At 38.8% G+C, this 24,582-nt stretch overlaps 1 protein-coding gene across 4 annotated transcripts in view; it reads left to right on the plus strand.

Annotated features, from left to right (window-relative positions):
• Nucleotides 1–24,582, plus strand: part of TULP4 (TUB like protein 4) — a 157,881-nt gene that overhangs the window by 53,596 nt on the left and 79,703 nt on the right. Inside the window, exon 1 of one of the 4 annotated variants that reach the window (XM_071806458.1) lies at nucleotides 8,638–8,658. The exons of the other annotated variants lie outside the window; for them this stretch is intronic. The gene's annotated coding sequence lies outside the window, so the exon portion shown is untranslated. Of the gene's footprint in view, nucleotides 1–8,637; nucleotides 8,659–24,582 lie in introns of those variants that run through there. 4 annotated transcript variants of the gene reach the window in all.

Consider the following 24,582-nt stretch of genomic DNA (forward strand, 5'->3'; position numbering starts at 1 on the left):
TAATACTGATGTACTGAAATGTTGATCTGTTTACTGGCAACTACTTCTTGTGACTGCCTTTCTCAGAAAGGTCTTGTGCATTGAGGAGAAGACTTGAGGGTCTTATTAGAGGTGTCGAACTTCCTGGCTTGGATCATGCTGCAGACAGTGGCGTAAGAACAGCACACTAGTGTTTCATGATAAGGCTACTTTACTCTGATTTCAGATAGCAGATCAGTTAATTCAGTAGTATTTGTCCACCTTGAAAATGGTGAACATTTAAAAAAGTTTTAGTGAGGAAGATATTGAGTGTCTAATATCTGTATTGTTGAATGGAGTAAAATAAATATATGGAAATGATGCAACTTAATGAGCATATTCCCTTGAGAAGATATTAAAATGCAAAGAGTAGGTGAAGGACACAGGCACCTACAAACTAGAGCAACTGTACAAAGGAATAAAATTCATGTAAGACACAGATTTGTAAAAAATAGAAAAAAACATGGTACACAGTAGTTAAAGGGCTAAAATCCTTAAATGAGTAATTGTATTGAGAAATGGAAAAATAGAAATTTAGCAAGGGAATGCAGACATTAACATAAATGAGGTTCTTTGCAGCCTCAATTGTTACTTAAATTTTCTTTAAAATGTAAAAGGCACTTGTTTTCATTGTCCCTTTAGGCCTTGTAAAATCTGAATTTTTTTCTTTTCAATGAGAGATGAGTAGTGCCCAGTGACAGCACCAGAGGCAATGGGCATGATCTGAAATGCAGAAGGTCTTGTCTGAACATGAAGAAGCACTTTTTCACTGTGAAGGTGACTGAGCGCTGGAACAGGTCACCCAGAAAGGTGGTGGATTTCACTTTCTTGGAAGTAGTCAAAAGCTGCCTGGGCACAGTCCTGGGCAACCGCTTCTGGGTGGGGTGTTGGACCAAATGACCTCCAGAGGTCCCTTCCAACCTCAACCAGTCTGGTCAGTGGGGTAGAGTCCAGTTGGAGGCCTTTATCTAGTGCAGTGCCTCAAGGGTCGGTACTGGGGCCAGTACTATTCAATATATTCATCAACGACTCAGATGACGGAATAGAGTCTACTATCAGCAAGTTTGCTGATGACACCAAGCTGGGAGGAGTGGCTGACACGCCAGAAGGCTGTGCTGCCATCCAGCAAGACCTGGACAGGCTGGAGAGTTGGGCGGGGAAAAATTTAATGAAATATAACAAGGGAAAGTGTAGAGTCTTGCATCTGGGCAGGAACAACCCCAGGTTGCAGTATAAATTGGGGAATGACTTATTAGAGAGCTGCGTAGGGGAAAGGGACCTGGGGGTCCTGGTGGACAACAGGATGACCATGAGCCAGCACTGTGCCCTTGTGGCCAGGAAGGCCAATGGCATCCTCAGGTGTATTACAAGGGGGGTGGTCAGTAGATCGAGAGTGGTCCTCCTTCCCCTCTACTCCGCCCTGGCAAGACCCCATCTGGAATATTGTGTCCAGTTCTGGGCCCCTCAGTTCAAGAAGAACAGGGAACTGCTGGAGAGGGTCCAGCGTAGGGCAACAAAGATGACTAAGGGAGTCGAGCATCTGCCTTATGAAGAAAGGCTGAGGGAGCTGGGGCTCTTTAGTTTGGAGAAGAGGAGACTAAGGGGTGACCTTATTAATGTTTATAAACATGTAAAGGGTGAGTGCCATGAGGATGGAGCCAGGCTCTTCTAAGTGGCAAACAATGATAGGACAAGGAGTAATGGGATCAAGCTGGAACACAAGAGGTTCCACTTAGATTTGAGAAAAAACTTCTTCTTAGTGAGGGTGACAGAACACTGGAACAGGCTGCCCAGGGAGGTTGTGGAGTCTCCTTCCCTGGAGACATTCAAGACCCGCCTGGACATGTTCCTGTGTAGCCTCATCTAACTGTTCCTGCTCCAGCAGGGATATTGGACTAGATGATCTTCTGAGGTCCCTTCCAATCCCTAACATTCTGTGATTCTGCAAGAAAAGTATTTTAATTATAAAAAAGAATGATTTATTCTCATTTGCATAATGTAAACAGCTCAGCCAACTTAGCTGACATTTGTAAAAAGAAACATTCACCTTCAGATATTAAAATGAGCTTTTCAATCAAATAAATGTTTAAAACTGTTATGTTTCAGTTATAAGAGAGGACAGAAGTGAAGCTTCAGATGACAGTGTGAATTTGGGGCTGTCTCCTCTAGCTGTAAAACTGAGGTTTTGCATAACGCTGTTGTCTTGTTATGGAGGATATTATTCAGAAACAACCTTGGTGAGGTCTTGTTAGTAGCACTGAGTAGGTATTTGGTGTTTATGACTCACGGGGATGCTTACTAATGTATTCTTGGGTGAGATCTACAGACTTGTCCAATATTTTTTTTTCTTACAGTAGAAGTGCAAAATTAATGAGAGATTAATTCCCAACCAAATTGGATTTTTTGACAGGGCTTCATGTGTAAATCCATAGGCGGCATCAGTGCTTGATCTAAAATGATGATGGCATTGATACTAAAATGTAAAGCACTGGCATTTAAGATGACTCACTTTAGAAAGAAATACTATTTTAAAATCAAACCTTCAGTCTGAGCTGCAGGCTAGGGAGAGAACAGTATTTGCTTTTGATAAGGGATATGAAAAAAATGGATTGAAGGTTTTCCGAGGGACAGAATTTCTGGAGGCATGCAAAGTTAGACAAGGTAAAGCACTGTGGAGAGGACCGTAGAGGAAAATCCTACTTTCAAAGAGACAGAATAGGCTGTATGAGCCAAGACAGATAGAAGCTAATTGACTGACCTTACTGAATTTTCCATGAGGCTTGGCTTGAAATGGAGGCAAATAACTTCCAGTCAAAGAAAGTTTCACATGTATTTCTTTGAACTTCATCATATGACTTGCATTTGTAATTATTGATGTAGCTGGAGCTGATTTACAATTATTTTTTTTAACAGCATAATATCTTTTGATATCTTCTGGTTGATGTTTTCAGTGTTTTGAATGTGGAAAATGCTACATAAGTGCAAAGTGTTGTTATATCTTTGGACTGCTAGTCGTAATTTGTTTGCTTGTGTGCTCCAGTTCCAGTCTCTTTGTGATTTCCCTGTATCTTGTAGGGCTTGTATTGCTTGGCATAGGTGGTTTAGCTGAGAATAAAGCTGAATTTTTCATCATTTTTCTGAGAAACACTTAATGACTACTTTGTGATGCCGATTTCCTAAAATAATGCACTTTTTATTTTTTTCTGAACGTGTTCAAGATTGTTTCCTAGAGTCTAAATCTAAATGTTAATATTTTTTCCTGAATTGTGATAGGTATCTTTTCCTTAATTAAAAAATAAACAAAACAAAACAGCAGCAAAACCCCCCACAACAACAAAAACCCTAATGTGAAGTGCTATCTTAGTTCCTTGGTGTATGACAGAGCAGTATTTAAATATATTGTATCTTATTCTCTGTATCAGAGATTTATATAACACTTGAGTCTTCTATGACGGTGAAGCTTAATTAAATTTAGACTGCATCTTTGCTTTGATACAGGCATTATTGTTTTTCAAGATACTGGATTTCCCTTTTTATAGTACTTCCACATATACTTGTAACTGATGGGTGCAAATCGATCTGCAGTTCAGCTGACAGGCTGCCTTGCTGCATGCAACAAGATAAATCTGATTTCTGTGGAGCCATTTGAAATAATACTTCAATAAGAAAGAATGTTTAATCTTATGAAAATGGGATTGCTTTTGCTGTCCAAGAAACCAGAATTTTATCCTTGTAGGTGTCTTTGAAAGAAAGTACTATGGAAGCTGAAGTTCTTAATATTTGAACAAATCAAGGGAAGAAAATTTAGCTTTTCATTAGATTAAGCAAGAACTTGCTTACTATTTAATTGGCCTATTTGGATTTTAGCATTTGTGGGGAAAGACGCTGCCTACAGTTTTTAAAAGTGAAACCATCTAATTATGGATTCTGTACTGGTTCATAAATGGAAAAGATTCAAAAAGTTAACTGGAAGTGAAACCAGTCAGTTTGGATTAGAGTGCTTCAGTCACTGGAAAAATAAAAGTTCCTGTGGAATCTAACATGTAATTACTTGAGAAAAAAAAAAGGTGATGATAGTAACGTCCATTAGCAGAAGCTAGTAACAGCAGGAACTTCACTTGGAGGTCTGGTAGCAAGCACCATGTAGTTAAATGCTTTGGCTTGACGGGGAAGCACACAGGGCGCTGGCTCTGGCTGCCCTGCAGTGCGGTGCTGTTCAAGTGTGGTGGAGGAGATGAGATGGAAGAACAGAGCAGAGGAAGAAAGGAGATCAAAGCAGAAGCTCTCACTGTCATAGTAATGAGAAAGAAAATACCCAGCAAGATCCCCTGTCTTTTTGTCTCTCCTCCCATGTGAGGTGCTGAGAAGTAGCATTCCCACCAGAGCAGGGCATGCCCTTGCTTTTCAACAGATGTCTTCCAGGAATTCCCAGCAGTGAGTAAATAGATCTGCTAATCACTAGGACTGGATGTTTCCTTTTCTGGACAGAACCTGGTTTTGTTATGGCCTGTTTATAATGCTTTACTTTCTTTAGTTCATTGAAGACAAGTAGTTCATTTTTCATCTGAGTTGTATTTTGGTAGTCACATTTTCCATTGCTTTGGAAGCCTCTGCTCAGTTATTTTAAAAGTGATTGGCATTTTGTGGTGGTGTTTTTTGGTGGATTTTTTTGTGGGTTGTTGTTGTTGGTTGGTTAGTTTTTGATTTTTGTCAATGACTTGCAGCTGCAATAACTTCTAGTTAGGAGACCAAGCTATTTGGTGGTTAATAGGCTATTTTAACATCAGCTGATTTTAATTTTCTTGGAAGATCTGTGATGGCCAGTGTTGTTCAGTTCTGTCACTATTTGCAGAGCTTTAGTTTTGAATGTCCTCTTCTAGGAGTCCAGTCGGAAACAAACAAATCAGCAACTCTGTTTTTTGGAAACATTAGAGAAATTACTTGAACAATCTTATTTTTAAATAAAAATGAAAGATTGAAAGCTACCAAAGTCAATGGAATTATGTGATCTCCTAGAGAAAGAATGTAAATGTTCTCTGCAGATTATTTCATTTGCATCAAAACAAATTTAATTTGGTACGAGTATTTCTTTCCAGCTATTTGCATGTCAGTGCGAACAATGATGAAAAGTTTTTTTAATCCTCATGTCAGGGTCTACATTGTGACTTAGAAGAATGAATCATCTTGTCTGGCCACCAGTATGTCACAAACTGTAATACCAAGCTCAGTACAGAATTCAGTAACTTGAAAACTGGTCACACAGCTCCTCTGGAAGTTGAAAAAAGTACATTCGTTTTGTCTCAGATGTGCAAGTTTCTGTTTCATTAAGAAAATGAAGCTTAGAAGCCCTTGCAATATTTTTTTCTTACCTGTAAGTAAATATCCAGTGGCAACATTATTTATAATCTGTAAATTGCTTCGAAGTACTACTGAAATACTAACCCTCTCAGTTGTAGCTGTCAAGAGAAATGCAGAGGACTGTTTGAGACAGATTAGTTGATAGGAGTTAATGGGACCTGAAGGCAGTCTGCTGGGAGCTGTGTGCTAAGATAACCAGATACTCCTCTCCCAGTATTGTCTGCCTCATACTGTCAGAAGTCTTTTTGAGTGTCTGTCATTGTTCTAATGAAAGACCGCGGAAATTCCACAAAATCAATTATTTCAGTCTTTTCCTTTGGGGAAAGGGAATCTGAAGTAACATTTAATGTGATTGCCATCAAAAGCGCCCCAAATCGGTCTTTTTTGAGATGACATCTCAACGCATACTGTCATTTTTCAGCTTGTATGTGGTCTGTAGAGAGATGAAAACACAAATGCAATGCAACTGAGTTATACCTTTTAAACATACAGTGTGAAAATCACTTAGGTTAACCTATGTTCCTGGAAAAATAATGCATTCAGGTTGAATTATTAAAAAAAACCCCACTTGTCTGCATAATGGCTCTTCTTGGAAGTATATGCTTGGGTGAGAGGGTCGGTTGGTTTACATTGTTCATTGCCTATTTTTTCAGAACTTGGAACAGGTACAGAAATTGTCACCTATGAAATTTTTAGGTTTTTGGGCAGTTTCTAAAGGAAGAAAACAAATAATTAAATCTAAACAACACACTCATTTGTGAGAAGCTCAGTGAAAATCTTTTTAATTTTCGCTCATCCTGCTTAAACTTGATTTCTATTCTGCCTGTAGGGGATCAGTACTACAATGCATTCTAATAGTGTAGAATAAGTTATTAATTTTGAAGTGTTAAAGTAACAGCAAATCTGTGCAGTTACTGTCTCTTATGGACTGGTTGTGGTTCTTTTTTCTTTCTCACTCTGACATTGCAATGGGACTTGCTTCAGAGCCTGTTGCCACTGGTTCATATTCAGGCAGAAGAGTGAAAACTGAGTTGAATGCCAGGCTGAGAGCACAGCTCTGAAGCAGTCCTGGATCCTGCAGTCTAGTGCAGGGGGCTCTGAGAAAGAGAGCCAAAGTTTGTGCTTAGAAAAACTGGAGCAGTATCTGTAAAGCCACTTGGATTGAAGGCTGCTTAATGCTTCTGTAAATAAGGTTACCTGCCCACATGTCTCCTTCTGGGCCATGCCAAACAGGCCACTTCTGCACAGTCTGTATGCTGACAGTTGCCATGGATAAGTGAATTGCGTTATTTTTTTCTACCTTTCTTGATATACGGTGCCCAAGCAAGGCACAAGAATTGTCCTTAGAAGCACACAAAGTTTGTCAGCTCTCCAGGAGCTGTGAGAGTGAACCACAAAATTTGGGGTCAGATCTTGAGCCCATCGAAAACACTGAAAATTTTCTTCTGATTGCAATAGAATCAGTCATGGGTTTAGCTTCAAAATAAATAATGCATTTTTGAAAAGATGCATATTATTATGTGTAATCGTTGTTGTCTTTTAGGGTTTTTTTTCAGGAAGACAAGCTAGTAATAGAAGAAATGTTGCTATATTATTATATAATATTTTATTGCACACAGCATATTAATGACAGATGGTAATTGTGACTAATTTTATTACTGCTGAAGAGGCAGCTCTGGAATGCGCTGCTTTTTTGTGTCTTGTTACCTTTTATTCTAACTGAGAGAAGAGTCCAGTGCCCAAATGGTTTGGTGTATTGAAGCTGAAAGCATCTGTGCTGGTAAGCCGTCTTCTCACTCATGAAATGCTTTCATTTTACCTAAATTGGGATTGTACTAGGCTGTTGCTTGGCATGTTGCACCTGTTCTAGTGTTGAAATGAGTGGGTACAATATATTTTAAAAATTGTGGCAGATGAAATATTGAGTGCATGAATGTCACAAAATTCCTGAATTAAATTTGGCTGTGTGGCATGAGTTCTCTACCTTATGCACAGGCGCCAGAAGAAAGTCTTTAACTACACAACCACATAGTGGGATTTTCTCGGTTTCATACTATAGAATACCTGGTGTGCTTGCATTTACTGTGGGAGCCTCCAAAAACAGCTTGGAGTTACCACTTGTGATAATAGTTGGTACTCAAAAGTGAAAAGACCTCAAAAAGTCTAGGCAGGAGAGGTGCCAACTCACATTATGACAAATTGCTTAAAAATTAATGTTTAAATCCCTCATTGGCATGCAGTAAGGCTTAAAAGCTGTTTAGTAGAGTTGTAGCACATAAGCACAGAAATATATGTCAAAAGATTTACAATTTTAAAGAACGATGTCCATTTTATATATCAAATTGAAGGTGCTGAAAAATAAGAACACAATTGTGTTTTCTGCTGTGCATTATATTTAGAGAAACTGAAATTTAAAAAAAGTCAGTACAGGCTAATGATGAAGAATCAATCTGAGTAGGTGTTAAAGGATTAGAATTGCACCAGTGACAGACAATAATAGGCTTTAATCCCACAGTTGACCTCATTTTGAAGATACTTGCAGTGATCTCTTTCCTGGAGCTAGTTACTGGGCTGAGGCTCTCTTCCCTAAATGCTGCAACGCGATGGGCGTTTGCACAGCCTCCAACGGAGGAGCAGATTAGGGAAGATAAAGAGTCGCTGCACATCACTCCAATTTACAGTCATTTTCTGTGTGCATGCTCTTAGCCTACAGCAAATCTTAAATAATTTGTGTTAGCTTGTTAACTGACTCTTAATGACTGAAGTTGTTTATTAATGCTCATCTTGGACATTAAAGCTAAGATGATGTGAAGGGGCAAGGAGGCAGTCTTGCTCTCACCAGTTCCTCTTCATCAGATCTAGTGCTTAGCAGCTCCAGGGAAGGTCAGCTGAGCTGGTTGAGCCCACACAAAACTAATTCTGTAGAGTAATTAGTGCCATTTCTTCCCTTTTGGAGGTTGCTGTTAGTTTTACTTATTAAGATTGTTGTGTATATGAGCTATTAATTGCTTCTACCTCTCTTTGGATCATGCTTGGCAGTTTATGGGCACTTCAGTTGTGCACTGTAAAGATTAATCTGCTAAGCTCATCATGAGGGTTTTATGTGGCAACGGTTGGGTTTTACAATAGCCTGTGCTTAGTTCTGAATGCCATTTGAAGATGAAAGGACAAACACAAAACCATCATAAACTGTAGAGAGAAGCAGGAAAGAAACTGAAGGAAGGCTGCGTGCGGAAAGCAGTATTACAGAAGCTGGGGTCTTGGTTGCTCTGGCTCTTCAAGGTAAAAGAAGTAATGAAGCTATGTTGCTGCAGCCTGAAAAAATGAACTTTGAATGTGCATGGATTAAAAATGCAAGAACAGTTAGCCAGTAAACTAAATTGCCAAGGGAGACAGTAAGATGTTAATTTAAGCCTGTGTAAGCATAGCGTAGATCAGACTTCTTGTTAGGGCTGTTTTAGGGCCACTTGCATTGTTTCTGAGATGTGGCAGCAAACTAACTGGCTGAGCAGATGAGGTTTTTGTAAAACAAACAAAAAAAAGGGACATGTTACGTGTTGGTTATTTAATGGCTGTGGTAAATATAAGGTTCAGATTTAGAGACTCTCATCTGAGCTGCATCTTCAGTGTCAGCTCAGCTGAGCAGTATTGGCTTATAGAGGTAATGGAGAGGCTTTGCTTTCTCCAGTCTTGATCTTATTCTTGATCTTATCTTCCTTTTTGTGATGAGACATTTTCTAAGTAATTTCCTTGTAGTGAATTGTTTCTGCTCTTTTAATTTGCAGGTAGATTTCTGTGTGGATAAAAGCTTTGGGCTTTTTAATCACTTTGACAGCTTGCTCCTTTATGACCAAAAAAGTTCTCCCCATGTAGTGAGTGAGCATGAGCTTTCTGGAGCTCTGTTCCTCAGCTGTATCTGTAAAAGCTCACAAAGGAGGAGGACAGTCTTTCAGGAAGAAATAGGTGGTGATTCAGTGCCTGTTCCAATTGTTCAGTCTTTTGTGACTGTTTTGTCCAGTCATTTAATATTTTTCGGATTTCATTTTCCCTTTGTAAAATATGAGTAATGTTAATTCACTTTTAGGACCTTTTTGTTCATATGTAGATTTTAAACTTTTGGGACTCTTAATTTTTGTGGAAGATGGTTGAATCTGCAGACTGGTAACATAAGCTGTGACACCTCTGTGTCCAGTACAACTTCCCTCCTCCCTCTCTAGGGTTATGAAGTCACCAGGCAGGAACTGTGAATTTGAGGTTGTATTATACTTGCACTAAATATAGCACCGTGGGATCCTCATCTTAGCTGAAGCCTCAGAGCACTATCATAAGTAGTGGCAGAAATAAGAAGCTTCATTCCCTATTATCCCAAACCTTGAGACAAATAAGAGAGCTCTTGAGGTTGTTACTTAGCATAAGACCCTACAGATTGCTGAAGGCTTTAATCAGGAAACTTATCATATGAACTCACCAGAACAAAAGTTAAATTTACAAGGGAGTTTATTTTTCAACCATGTATTCCCAATGTAAGCCCTCATTGAGATGGAATTCGTGTTCAGAATGTACAGAATTCATTTAGGTGAATTTATAAAAATGTAAAGATTGGGAACAATACAGGCTGACATTAAAGGGAGAAACTTGCAAACACTGAATGTTTTGGAGTTAATGTTAAATTTCATGTGTTTGCCTTTCATCTAAGATCAGAAACACAGAGCTAAAATGTATGAACTACTAGTCTTCTGTGATGCTCTTTAGTGATCAGAAAGTTGTGACTGTGAATAACAGTATTGTGTTCCAGTCAGATCAGGCCGATTAATTAAAAACCATCAAACTGTTTTTTCTGTTTGTTTCCCCTGCCCCCCCCCCCCCCCCCCCCCCCGGTTTATAACTAGAGAACAAAAAGAAAATTTTATAGGTTGATTAGCAAAGCTGTTCCATCTGCCATTTTTTTCCCTTACAGTGGATGGTGGTTGCTCTGAAACAGATGGGCTTTCTTCTTCCTAAGGCCCGATTGCACCACTGGTCCTTCAGGTGCACTGGGATGTGGCCATCCCTTTGCGGTACGATTCATAGTGGAATTTTCTGCCACAGAGTAAAAGTTGTCAGTCCCTGTTAATTTAGAAAGAGTGGGGGAAGATGACATGGCCATTAATCCTTAAACAGATAAATAGGCAGAATTTTTAAATGATGCATGAGATTTCAGGGAGCTTTTACAGTGTGTTGAGAGAGTCTTGCAGTGAAATCGCTTGGGACATGGGAATGATTTAAAGCCAGGTTTTCAGCATTTTAGTGACCTTTTCTTAATTTATATCTAGGTTTACCTCTGAGTTCTGCATTTTGTGCAAGTATTGCACCTGCTGATGTTGGTATATGTGGTATTATTCATATGTAACTGTGGCTAAATATTTGGTTTGCTTTGAAAGCCTTGCAACGTAAAATTATGGTAGTTGGCATTTCTGCAGCACCAGAAAGATCAGAACTTGAAATTTGTACTCATAGATAGATATAAATACTCTCTCCTCACCCCATAATTGTGGTGCTATAGACAAATCTTGAAATACTGACTATGGTTAGCTCCTGCTGAGACAAAACATGTTACTTAACATTTCATTTTCTGATTGTTAGCCCTTTCTTATAATCTACAATTCATAAATTTGGAATTCAGATTTTGTCTCACTTCATTACCAGCCTCATTTCTTACTTTTAAAGACACAGTCTTGAGCTGAGCTAAAATATAAGTTGTCCAGTAGATAGAATCAGTTAGGCGAGCACCTGGGAAGACCTTCAACATATCTGCTGATTTGAAAGACAGGGATAATCTGCTGCAGAAATAAAAATAGCATCTGAGTTAACCAGAGGAGATAGGGAATGAAGCTACTGCTCATTTGTATGCAAATGTACTCTCTTTCTTCCTGAATTTAATCCTTTGGATCTGTTAATATGGAAGAGTAAGGGATGAAAAACATTCTTGGAATTGATCCAGACAGATACACACAGGTTAGTGCTGTGTGACTAAATCATGATGTACATCTTGGGGATTATCTGGGGAATAAAAAAAATAATAATAAAAAAAAAATCTGTGTTTGAAAAAGCCAAGGAGTCCCTTGGGAGAGTGAAGTGCTGCATCTAGCATGACTGAGGCTAATGGTCCTATATGACTTTAATAAAATAAAGACCTTAATTTGCTAGAAAAATTAAGTGCCTAGAAAATCAAGTGGTAAATGCCTGCATTGGTGATTATCTGTGAATAAACATTACCCAAATGAATGGAAATATTTTGGTGGAAGAATTTTATTTAATGACTTGGATACAGGTTCTTTTTCTGCAGAAAATTGAGGGAAAGAAAGAGTGGGGGGGGGGGGGGGGAAGACTATGCCTTAGGGCCTAAGATTTCAGCCAAAACTGCAAACCATTATTTGCATATTTGAATCTTGTAGGAGCTGTACTGCTCTATGCTGTTATCTGAAGTGTGGGCTGTGTCAGCTGAGTTCCAGTGCCATGCACTTTCAGTCTACAGTGGAGTTTGCAATTTTGAAATATACCCAAGTACGTATATGCACCTGATTGTGTGGTCTTTACATTGCATTCTGTCCACACCTAAAATTAGATAGACCCAGGTTTTTTAAGTTTGCCATGGTTTCTCTGCTGTCGTGAGTATCCATCATGTCATGGAAGAACAGCTCTGTAGCAAGAAAAAACGAGGAAACAAAAATGAAGGAAAACCAAACTGCTTATTTGAAAAGGAAGCAAGGATATGAAATCAAGAAGTTAAGAATTAATGTTAGAATTAAAGCTATTAGTCTGTCCTCAAATTTTCTTCTTCATGTGTGTTATGGCTATCTGATTACAGAGAAATGACATTTCATAAGTTTTGTTCTTTGGATCCTTTGCCTTGCACAGGACATGTTTTGAGTGGTAAAAGATAAGAGAGAAAAGTTGCTCCATTTAAAACGTTAGGTTGACTTTGAGTGGTCCAGCAGCATCTCCAGTTGCTTTGTGCCATGCTGGGCATGATGGCTGCAATGTCCATGTGCAGAGCAGCCAGGAGAAGGTGATGGGCACGCTCAGTCCTGCTGTTCCAAAGGTACCTGCTCCACAGCTGGGAAATGTAACTCTCTTTTAGGCTGGGGATTTCTCTTTGAACTTCTGTAACTTTTATAAGATGAATCTGATGTTCTGAAATGAAACTTTCAGAGAGAGATTATTTGCAGTATTTTCTGGCTTCATTGAACAGTACTATTTTGTCTTAAGGCACAGAATGCTAAAAATATGTAATTAGAGAAATGATAAGTGAGCACTTCTAAGAGGTTGCAGTTTCCTAATACTTGCATTACTATACATTAACTTAAAGTTGTAGTCAAGCATTTTTGCTTTTAACCACTCTAAATCTGTTTTATGAGTAGAATTTTTTATAACTTTCCACGCAATACTTTCAATAGTCAACCTCTATAAAGTCAATCTCTATAAATTATGCTTTCTGTATAGCCCCCATGTTTTGCAGATTCCTTTATATTGGAAGTGGTTATTGATCTGTAGGACTCAGTATAAAATTGAGAAAGGTCATCTGCAAAAAATGTCTCAGAGGAAGAAAGCGTGCTATGTATATAGTTGGTGGATTTTTTCTGGTTTTGGGTTTTTTTTCTGGCTAGTGCACTTCACAGTCTGTTATATCTTCCATTTGTGTGACTTATCTCCCACTTAATTTCATCTTTCCTTTTACCTCCTGGCAAATAGCAATATGCCTCAGCATAATGATGAGCAGCATCAAAGGTAAAAACAAATATATTTATATTCTTTCCAGCCTTCCAGATTCAGAACTGAAAATAGAAACTAGTTAATATCTACTGTGTGGAAGCAAAACATGGTTTGGGTAAAGAGACTGGGTATACTTCTCCATTTTTCTGTATTATGCTTTTCTGTAGTATGTAAAGAAAAATTATTTAGGGATTAGCTCCTGGAAACACTTCATGTATAGCTTTTATTTCAGTGAGACTTCATAGGCATAAAGCTAAAATATGCTGTACTTTTTGCAGGGTGAAATGCATGGCACATAACAAGCAACGCAGTGCATGCAGAGTATTTGGAGTCCATCAAGAGTTGAAATAACATTTTTAATGAACATATCCACCTACTGCTGTTTAATAATTCTGCCATCAATGCATACAATTCCTCCTCACTATGATGTTAGCTCTCTGGATACTGCAGCACAATTTTGTGTTGCCGTTGTCACTTGGGTGGTCAAATGCGGGAAGATGTTTCCCGGAGAGACGGTGGAGTCTCCATCTTTGCAGATTCTCAAAACCCAACTGGATATAGCCCTGGACTCCCTCCTCTAGCTGACCCTGATCTGAGCAGGGGGTTGGACTTAGACGATCTCCACAGATCCCTTCCCACCTCAACCGTTCTGTGGTTGTGATAGCAAAGAGGGGTAGCTTTTAATAAAAAGTGCTCGAAGTGTTGGGACTGTGACTGAAAGCATGGCTTGGCTTGGCTTGTCTGGGCGCAGCTTAGAAAATGTTGCCGTATGATGGCCATAGATGATTTTGCAAAATGTCTTCAGAGCAATTGTAGAAATAGTACTGTTAGTAAGTAATCATAAGAGGAATGAAAACTAACTAACTAGGGATGGATGTGACAAGCATGTTATCAATGATAAAAATAATCAGCCTAGGTGTAGTACAAACCAAATGTAGTAGAGGAGTTGGTCAAGTAAGTTAGCAGCTGCTTAGAGGTTTTGAAAATGAAGACTTGGTGGCAGACTGTCCATGGCTAGAATTTTCCACATACCAATCAGTGGCTTCACCCAAGTGAAAGGTGAGTGCAGTAGTTGTTTTAGCATTGCCTTAGTGACCAAAGGTTGAGGGTTTTTTTAATTATTATTTTTCCTTTTCCTTTTCTCTTCTGGAAAGCCTGACAGACAGGGTAGCAGCAGAAGTGCCTTTCAGCTGGCACCTTATGTTCCCCTCACAGCTCTCTCTGGGCAGCAGTGTGACCTTTGCAGGACAGCCGATGGTTGAGGTTTGCTGGTGGCGAAGATGGAAAAGGTTGTATTGGTGGACTGGTAGCATAAACTGTGACAGTTCTGTGTCCAACACAGCTTCCCTCCTCCTCCTTTAGCATCATGAAGTCATCAGGCAGGAACTGTGAATTTGAGGTTGTATTAAATTTTCTCTCAGTCTGTTTCTTGGCCAGAGGTGCACAGGCATTTGAGGTTAGAAAGAACCATTGTAAACATGCGGTCATGTCTTCGATACTCTAGGCTTTGGGGTATCTTTCAATTATTGTATTAATGGCCAGAGACATGGATTATCTGTTATTAGGAGCCTGATAGTAGTTTAGATCATAATTATCATAATTATTGCACTTTTCCTCCTACGGATTTTCTTGCCTGAATTTAACTTGTGATGGATCTTCACTAGTGTATGTGGGTGTTGAAACAAAAAGCTTGAGGTCAAAGTATGACAAAATAAAACATACATCTGGAGTTAAATAATTGTTTAGAAAATGCTTTCAGGAAAACTAATTTTAAAATAAGAGGTAGATACATAATTCTATAATCATTTAGTATTTATGTTCACAGCCATGTAATTCCAAAATCTGATTGAACAGATGTAGGCAAGAGTGGTGATGACATCATGACTATAAGACAAGATGTGGTCTACACTAGAGTGATGCCAATTTAGTGACTGGTTACTGCTAAAAAAGCAGACTCTCCATCCCTCAGTTGTTTTCTTTCTCTCTCTTTTTTTTATTTTTTAATTTTTCATGGTTTCCTGCCAGCTTAACCCCTGAAGCAGAGGTTATGTGAGTGCTAGGAGGAGAGATTGGACAATAACTATTCCTTTCAGGAGTAGCCCACAGTTATATTGACTCAGCAGTGTCCTTCAGATCAGAGGGGACATCACAGACCATGCGAGCCAAGGGTCTGACTAGGAACAATATTGTTAGAAATTCCATCTTGCAGCAGAGGTTTGAAAAATCCATGTTTTCTGAGATTTCTGTTAAGGTTTAGATGTTTTGGCTTTATAATATTAAATTTAGAATGTAGAATCACTGTATTAGGACATTGCTATAGGAATATCTTGCTAGCATAGATCATGCAGAGCCACTGAACTTACAGGTGTGACATTGGAATGCACGAATTGACAACACTCCCTGAAAAATACATACGATGGATATAGGTGGTTGGTGCACTGGTGTCATGTGACTGACATGTACGTGATGAGAAGAGAAGCAATAAGAGCAGCACAAGGTCTGAAATGCCCTTCTGCTTCTTTAGCTTTCTGATATTACACATCAGGAATTGGAAGAAAGAGGAGGAAAAGTGCTATGGTGCCCTTTGGGTCATGTTAACACCTTAATGTTGTATATGTCTGAAGTGAGCTTTGTCATCTTATTCCACAAAGTGTTTGGTTAAAACTATGATGTGCTTCTACAGATGTATCTGCATTAGGGAGTTTGGCAAGGCAGTCATGTTAAAGGCTGTTCTGTAACGAGGTTTATACTGAGCTAGCTAGTGACCTGAGCTGGACCTTACTTTTGAAGATAATGTAAGAGAGAAGAGAGCGGAGTATCACTATTTTTTTCACATATATATTCTGAAGTACCCCATTGCAAAAGATGTGTAACGCTCTTCTCCTTCTAGTATATTTAAGAATGTTTTTACAGATACATAATCCCGCTTGTCCTCCCTTTACTTATTGATTGCATTAGAGAATTGTGTAATTGGCGCTCTTTAAACTTTCATAAAAACTAGAAATTGCCTGAAACATTAACAAAGAAGGATTTTGTCTGGAATATTGCCTAGCTTGTATTTGACTGCAGCTTATCTGAAATAAATAATGAAGAGTTTTATATACTGAAGAGCAGTGTCTGGTGCTCATATATTGGTATATTGTTTATAGTGGTATAGAAGACTTGGCAGTTCTGATATAAAAATGCATGAGATATTTTACCAATAAAAAAACCCCTACCAAATAATGCTAACCATGCCAAAATCAAACTACTTCATATTTGCATGCATGAACATGAAATGTATAATTATGTATATGCTTGTAATGGGGCAGTGTGGCCATAGTGGTTTTGTGTCCTTTTATATTTCCGAAAAAAACCTCTCCACTCTGACACTAATATTTGAATGAGATAAAGCCTCATTCTCCTGAGTTTACCCAAATCTATGACTATACAGAATCACAGAATAATTGAGTTTTAAAGGCACCTCTGGAGATTGCTTTGTGCACAGGGGTTGAACTAAACAATGTCACCTGGAACAGACTAGGACTTTGTTCAGTTGGGTTTTGAGCACCTCTGAGAATTGTGACTCCACAACTTCTATGAGTCCAAATAGCACAGTATGTGGTATAAAATGTGGAATATAGGACAGGAATTGAGATGAACAACCAAGTTTTGTGGTCGGCACTCCATGGAAGCATTTAAGCACATGTTTCAGTCATACTACAGCAAAGTCAGTTTATGATTAGGCTTAAGTGCAGTACTGAGCTAGAGTCATTAGTAATGTTTATTTTCATGTAATGGTGCCATTGATATTCCTTATAGATATTAAACCTAGTATTCAGTCATGGAAAGCAGATGGACAGTTGTCAATTCTGCTGTGTTATTGCATGTCCATTCATTTTCCTATTGTTAGTGGAAAGGGCTACCTTTGGGATCCAGGTACAACTGTGTATCCTTATGGGCTTTGGTCAATTTTATTACTAGTGACTAGGAGTATGTTTTCATTTTGATTGCTACAATACTACACAGATATGTAGGCATTTATAATGTTTGCATATGAGGAGGTGTCATTTATTTATAATGTGTGCAGTTATATTTTTTCATGCCACAAACCCTTTACATAAAACCTTTGAAAGAGCGATAAGGCTGCAGCGGGCTTGTGCAATAGTCTTGTCATCCTTAAATTATTTTTCAGAAGCCCTGCTTCTCAAGCTGTCATGTAGGATATTTTCCTCTGTTTTGCTGATGGCATTCACTATGTCCGCTTCCAGGGCAGCCACAGGCAGACCTCTTTAGAAAAACAGATGAAGTGGTTTATATTTAGCATTCCATTTATTCCTGATGAAATCAAACAGCCTTGTGGTCAGGACTTCAGTTAAAAAGAGCAGTTTATTGAGAACCCCTAAACAGGATAAAAAGGGTAACAAATGGTGCTGTATTCCGCAGCTGGTTACCTTTTCAATGTTGTGTGGAAATTGAAAGAATTTACTGCACCCTGTTTACACAGAGGTGATTCACTTCTACCTTGAAGATTCTACCAAAAAAAAAAAAAAAAAAGGTACACCCCATGTGGCATTGAATGTCAGAACTGGGTCACCAGAGTAACCAGCATGTAATATTTATTAGGATTCCCAGTGTTCCTTCCTGAGCAGAAACATGTGGCTGGATGTCAATTTTTATTGAGATGAAAGGACAATTTCTTTTTAAAAGAAATAAGTTGAAATTCCGTTGCTCTTACTGAATTTGGAGGATAAACCTGAGACTTGTTTCTAACTCTGCAGTCAGCTTCAACATGTGATATGCTGGAAGGGACTGCTGCTGCTGATTCCTCTTGGACAAAGCTCTAAACAGAAGGTATACTTTACCTGTGAATATCTGCGTAATGCCCACATGTATAGACGCGTTCACACACATACTGGTGTGGATACGCTGTACTTAATGAGGATATACAGTGCTTTGCCATAGAAAGACTTCTAGCATTGCCTCTAGGTAATTAGCTGGAAGAGGTGCTGAAGATACATCAGTGTTCCTTGACAGAGACAGGTGATGCCTGAAATTCAAACCTGTGTAATTAGTGTATGAAAAGTCATCATCTAGTCACCTTATTAACTGTACTTTTATCTTGAGATGGAAGGGTCTAAATTTGTCTTTTCTAACTGTAGTATTGGTAACTTGATTGAATTCTCTGCTTGAAGAGTTCATTCTTCTCATTGGCTTCTATTATGATTTAATTCTTTAGAGTTCAATTAGTTTTGTAATATGGCTGCATGGCTTAATAATAATAAAAACCCTCTTAAACTGAGTAATTTTACAACTCTGTAAATGTTATGTTCTGTCATGTGTGCTTGTCTGTCACTCTCCCACTGTACACCTGCCTGTATGCATTTAAGCTAATTTCCCATACAGTAAGGCTTTTTCTCTGGATGCATTTGGTTAGACATTTTCTCAATGTCACCAGTGGTTTTCCACCTGTTTCTTTTTACCTCTTTCTGATTTTTAGTATATGGCCATGTAGATAATGTTAATTTTAAAGGGGCAGTTGATAAAAACAGTTGACTTGGACTTGCAACCAAACTTGGGAGAACACCTTCCATCAACGTGTGCCCAATTGTAATGAGCCTGTCAAAGAAAGTTACTGAACTTCACCATCTTCACTACTGAAGTGGTGGTTATTATTTGAAATTCACCTTCCTCAAATGCTGAGAAAAATATTTTTTTAAAGGTGCATGAATTTGCAAAATCTGGATGCTGAATTGAGCTTCTCATTGACTCAAGTGTTTCAACAGTTGTTGGAAGACAAGAGTATGCAGCAAACTGATCTTTATTATTTGCCATGGGCGATCAGTCTTACAGAAAGAAAGCTTTTTTGAGATGCAAAGATTTTGTTTGCTTTTAATGCCAGCAAGATTTACCTTTTAAACTTGATACAGTTTTGCACTAAGTTGGGTTTGAACACAAGCTTTCTAGCCTTTAGCAGCCAAAGGTAGAAATGGCCTTGGTTTCAAGGAAACAAAAAAAGAGAATGGAGAGTGAAGAATGGGGAATGGTAGAGCACATCTGTCAATTGCAGAACACTGCTCTTCCGTTTGTCCTCAGCCCTCAAACTCTACTTACTTTTCCAGTGGTATTACAAGCAGCATCTAGGATCTCATGTTCAGGATTTCACTTAAAAACTGAAGGAGACCAACTGCAGAGTGCAAAGCCTGCCCCTTAGCTAGACGTAAACTCGCTTTGTTCATCCCTTTCCTGATCTGTAAGAGCTGTTCTTCTCTCTTGTATATTGTTCTTCTTCGCTTACAGACCCAGAAAGCCAATATGAACAGCACCATGTGTCGTGTATGTAGAAGATACAGAAAAGTACAGTGACTGACAACCTGTAGAGATGGGGCTGGAGCCTAAGGGTGATTACTTCTGAGTAATGGAATAAAATACTTCAGTGAAACAGAAGGACTGTGGTTTTTATTTTTGTTTTAAACTTCGTGGAAGTGTGTTTGTAAGAGGGTAATTGTGGAGATCTTTGTCTCTGAAGTTGGGCTCCTGGGCTGTGCTCGACAGAGACCCCATGTCTGCATCCCAATATGTGGTTCACACCCCATCAGTCACCTGGCCAGAGCCTGGTGGAGAGACTGCCATCCGTCTGGTCCATTCATCAGCTCTGACTGCAGTTGTTATTTTAGAGCTTGCACGTGGGCACAGATAACAAAAATAAATTCTTTTCTGGTACTACGGTTTAAGGCAAGGCGGCAGTAAACCGTGGCAGATTTTCCCTGTTACCCCCTTTACCTCCCGCCACCCCTTTCCTTTAGATCAAAGGTAAGGTAAGATAAGGTAAGGTAAGGTAAGGTAAGATAAGGTAAGGTAAGGTAAGATAAGGTAAGGTAAGGTAAGATAAGGTAAGGTAAGATAAGGTAAGGTAAGATAGGATAGGATAGGATAGGATAGGATAGGATAGGATAGGATAGGATAGGATAGGATAGGATAGGATAGGATAGGATAAGATGAAAGGAAGAGAGACTTAGACTTCAAGTTGGAAGGTTTTAAAGAGTTTTACTAATGCTACTAATAAACAGAGAATATATACAAAATATACAAAACCAATCTCAAGTGCTGGATCTGGAGTTGGCGTCACTCCAGCAGCAGAGCTGGGTGTGCGGAGCTGCCGGCTCCAGCAGGTGCAGCTCAGGCCCCCGGAAGTCACGGGCGGGACTTCACAGCAAACCAGAACCTGGTTGCAGGGATGCAGGGCCCGAGGCCTGTAGGTCACAGGCAGACAGACAGGGTCCTCTCTGGATGCCAACCATGGTTGAAGAGAGAGTGACCCTCATGATCACCCCCTTATATAGGGGGTATGACGATTATGGGATGGAATACTTCCGTTGGTCAGTTCTAGTCACCTGTTCCATCCACCCCTCCTCAAATACGCCCCTCTCACAACGGAACGTGGGAAAACTTATCAGTCTTTCTCAGCTACCATAGTAGTAAACCTAAACACGAACTTCTTCAGCATTCCGTTGGTCTTCTTATCAGTACAGAGTACAGCATCCGACTTAAAATATGCAGGCTAAAACTCAGAAAAGTACAGCCACCTAGAAGAACTTCGCTGAAAGAAAAATCACTAAAAGAGAACTGGTCTTGTTTTTAACAAGCCCAAGACATCTGGTTAATGATATGGTGCTGAAATGCAAGTAAAGGATTGAGATGATTGCAAATAATAAAATATAGAGGGAGGAGAGGCAGGAATACAGAACTGGGAGAGATAAACACTGATAAAAGAGATGAAGTGTCATGGATGTTAAGCAGATGAACAAAGGTGAGGAAAATACACATGCTGTAGAAACTAGAATTTTAAATTACTATCAGTTTATTTTGTAATGTCAGGGGTGTACTTTATAGCTGGAGCAAGAACTCTTGTCATAAATTCAGACTAATCTCTTTGGTCTGTAAGTAATGGATGGAGGAATGACTCACTCCTCTGAATTTATGTGGTGTTATTGTTAATACAAGAATGTGTTGCCTATTGTACTCTTTAGAAATGCAGGTGTTTTCCCAAGTATTTTGAATGCCATTGGGTTTCCCTGATCATGGTTGCCACTGAGGAGGTTTGCACCAGCTCATGCTGTGAACCACCACCCTGGAAAACATGTTGAGATGCGGTGTTCTGCCGCCCTTCCAAGCTGTTCCTTAAAATTGCCTTTAAATTCTGCCTAAGTCAGGTAAAGGTAGAAGCAAATGTGTTTTTATTTATAAAATTCTCGTTATACGATACAGCTCAAAAATGTGAGTCGTGTAAAAGAAAAAAACCCACACAATTATCTGTCTGTTATGTTAAATCAGGGTATTCCTTCTAGTCTTTGTGGAGCAGCTCACAGGTTTCTCAAGTTGACATCCGCGTGGCTGAGGTGCCATTTCACAAGGAAGTCTCCACTCTGAGATTGTAGCAGTGGAAAAATGTAAAGGGAAAATAAAAGCTGTTACAACACAACCATTTTTTTTGCTGTTTGCTTGGGTTAATTCTTAGATAATTCTCCTTTACCTTCTCCCTCGTTCCTACTCCTGTGTAAGAATTACTGAACTGTAGCTTAAGTGGTGGTCAGTTTTAGATGCCTTCTGATCAGTAAATTGTCTTACTTTGGAAATACCAGGTCCCTTTGCCCAGATTCCTGTAAGGTGGTAGGCTACCATTTTGGTAGGTGATCTCCTGTACTTGGTTAAACTCTTACTAAAATACAAATTTATTGAAGAGGAAAACTGATAAGGAGATATAAAAATCTCAGGTTAAAGCCTTTTCATGCCCTGGACCTTGTAAGCATTCAGTTCAACCGCTTTATTCAGATGCAAAACCAAGATTAATGTATGCATTACTAGCTCTTGAATAAATCTAGATGTGACTTTCTATAGGCCAGTTTGGGGTAAAAAAGTATCTGGGATGACTGTCCACAACTCTTCTTTCTTTAGAGAGACTGTTTACCATTTTTTCCTTGCTTATTTTCCTAAAAGTCACAGATGTGAGTCTGTTGTTTCATATGAAATGGCAATGAGAAACTGTGATCCCAGTTGTAGGCTTAGCTTCTCAGTCTGTGATATCAAAGCTTTTTCTTATATGAGTCATTTCTGACTGTATTAACATATGGCCAGAGCAGTAGGTGATGGATCTTTATATACTAAGCTTTTGTAATTAAGGATACCAGGTTTTGTCTTATGGACTGAAGACTGTTAAAACACCATGATTTCCATGGGCTTCGGAGGAGACATTACCTGAAAAATGTGTCTATGCTAAGCTATGTGATTGAATCCAGTAGGTTTGCCCTTTGCACATTGAAGGGAATAATTCTTGTATTGCTATTTTTAATCTTGTACAAATCTTTTGATTTGCCATTACCTTAACTTCTGTAAAGTAAAGCTAATTATAATTCCTTCTTTGCAGGGGACCATTATAATAATTGAAAAAAAAAAAAAGAGATGGTGAAGTGTATTGCCATCCTGAGCTATAAATACGCTGTGGAGATGTGAAGTGTGTCATGCATAGATCCGTAATCCTCCAGGGGTAGGATTAACCTTTGATGCTACCATGCAGTGAAACTGCAGTGTGGACAGGTCTTTAAAATAGAATGGAATTTTAAAATAGAATAGAATAGTATTTGTAGTAACCATTCTGACTGAAATGCTAAATTCACAATATCAGATTTATTATCAACACTTATTTACTATTTGTAGCAACTTCTAGTAAAGTTCTGTCTCCTGATGTTTCTTAGATGTTTTGATGGCTGCATTATGTGGTTGTGTTTTGATATGCTCCCCATCTTTATCTCATTTGGTGCTAGTTTGAAAGAAAATACCTGCATACATTGTAGTTAAGGACCTTTGCTGAATGAATCTTTACTCTTTTGCTTAAAACAGGTATGGTGAGGAGTGGGTGTCACTGAGGGAAAGCAGCTTCTGTTCTTGCTGTTCCCTCAGCAGGTATTATGTGGTTACTCGTAATGCTGGAAGTCAAGCAGGACTTCTCCAGGTCAGCAAGTTTTCCCCTCTGTGATCTGGATTGTGGACTGTCTTATAGTGACAGGGCAGTATTGCCGAGTGTGTATTTTTGATATCTGGAAAAAAAAATCTCCTCATTTGAATGCTTTCTGGGTTTGTTTGTTTATTTTTTAGGCACGCTCTTGAATAAATGACTGCCAGTGCCTCAGTAAATAGCTCATCAAAAAAAGCACCCATATGGTTATTTGCTTAGTTTCAGAAAGGAAGAATCCAGCATCATTTTTATTCACATGGTGTAAATCCCAAGCCCCACTACAAACTTCATTGGTGTGTCTGTGTACGTAGTTTTTTTTTTCTTTTGGAGAGTTTCTGAGAGCAAAACACAGCATATTATTTAATAGCAGAAATACTCTTCTGAAATAATGTTTTTAGAAGTAGTTCACTTGCACTGAGCTGGTAAATTGAGAACTCTATATTATTTGGCATAGCTTTTATTTTTGATCTACAACCAGCTGGAAGTTACTTAATACTTACGCTAGCAAAAGGCAAAAAATAAATCAACAGCTTGATAATGTCCTCCTTTTGTTACTTTTTGCTCTCTTTTTGTATTTAATTTTACATTGAATGAAGTGTTCCTTAGAGTATATCAGATGTTGATTACTTAAATGGGTGATTCATGGTTGGAAAAAAAAAAGTTTAATTGAAGTGAAAGCAAACATCTTTGCGTATGTTGTGGACAAATCCAAGACTTTTTTTTTTGGTAAAGCTTGTGTATTTTAGCTGATTTACAACAGAAATATGACAGTGTTCACCAGTTGAAAAGTTGTCTCTGGTACACTTCTGTTACTGAAGTTACGCTTGCTGATTGGAGATTTCAGTTGGACTAATAAAAGTTATAATTAAACCATACATCTTCCTGAAAATCTGTGATTTCACTGTTTTCAAATTATTTGAAATAATTGGCCAAGTGGGCTTTGCGCACACAGATCATGCTGTGGATTTAGTGTAGGTTGTCACAGAAGTTCTGTTTATTGGAGGCTTTCTCTCTATTTCAAATGGGTGTCATCAGCTGAAATGCTTTTCACAGAATCATAGAGTCACATAATGTTAGGGATTGGAAGAGATCTCAAAAAATCATCTAGTCCAATCCCCCTTTTGTCTGAAAATAATGCATGTCGAGTAAATGAACTGGGTGCTTAGATGTATGCGACAGGCCATAACTGAAAGCTACGACTGCTCACAAGGTCGTAGTTGTCATGCGTGTAGTTACTGAGTTCTTACTTGGGAACAAAATTTTCTTGAATTATTTTGGTATATGGTATTTTTACTTTGGCTGCTTACTAGAGAGAAACTGCTGGGGAAATATCAAAGAAATTGTTGATGGATGGTTCTTCACAAGGACATAGGGAAGTGGAGGAAGGGAGATTAGAATGAGGTTGGACAGCGATCTGGGAGTAGGTAAGAAAGAGGATGGGGCCAAGGACACTGTAGTTAAAA

The sequence above is a fragment of the Patagioenas fasciata genome, chromosome 3 (genome assembly GCF_037038585.1).
Source record: "Patagioenas fasciata isolate bPatFas1 chromosome 3, bPatFas1.hap1, whole genome shotgun sequence".
Classification (NCBI taxonomy): domain Eukaryota; kingdom Metazoa; phylum Chordata; class Aves; order Columbiformes; family Columbidae; genus Patagioenas; species Patagioenas fasciata.